This window comes from Sinocyclocheilus anshuiensis, unplaced genomic scaffold (genome assembly GCF_001515605.1).
Source record: "Sinocyclocheilus anshuiensis isolate Anshui unplaced genomic scaffold, SAMN03320099.WGS_v1.1 scaffold3302, whole genome shotgun sequence".
In the NCBI taxonomy this organism is placed as follows: Eukaryota; Metazoa; Chordata; class Actinopteri; order Cypriniformes; family Cyprinidae; genus Sinocyclocheilus; species Sinocyclocheilus anshuiensis.
The window spans coordinates 11,883-12,276 of record NW_015541055.1 but is presented as its reverse complement, the minus strand read 5'-3'; positions in this window follow the sequence as shown (position 1 = coordinate 12,276).

Here is a 394-nt window from a genome sequence, read left to right as displayed (position 1 = left end):
GCCAACGAAAATAGTTCCAAACAAAGATCACAGCACTGTTTTGCGTCTCTGAGCAATGGACGTGTTCATTAAAAAAAAAAATCAGCTTTTTGAACGAATCGGTAGAATAAATGATTCAGTGATTCACTCTATAGGTGCGTTCGACTTCATGCAGCACTGACTTCATCCATCGCAATCTGACTTGAAGCAGTGCATGCCGGTTAGTAATTTTGTCCGACTTGAGACGGCACCGACGCCACGTCACTGTCACGTGTGGCATCAAAGCAACGCGAGAGCGTTTCGAGAGCAGCCGGCTGACTCGCGTGATTTTTTTTCCCAAACCAGTTGAGCGCAAACCACGCCCCCTACGCGAAAACCCCACCCCGCAGCCATGACTCATGTCTGGCTTAATTTC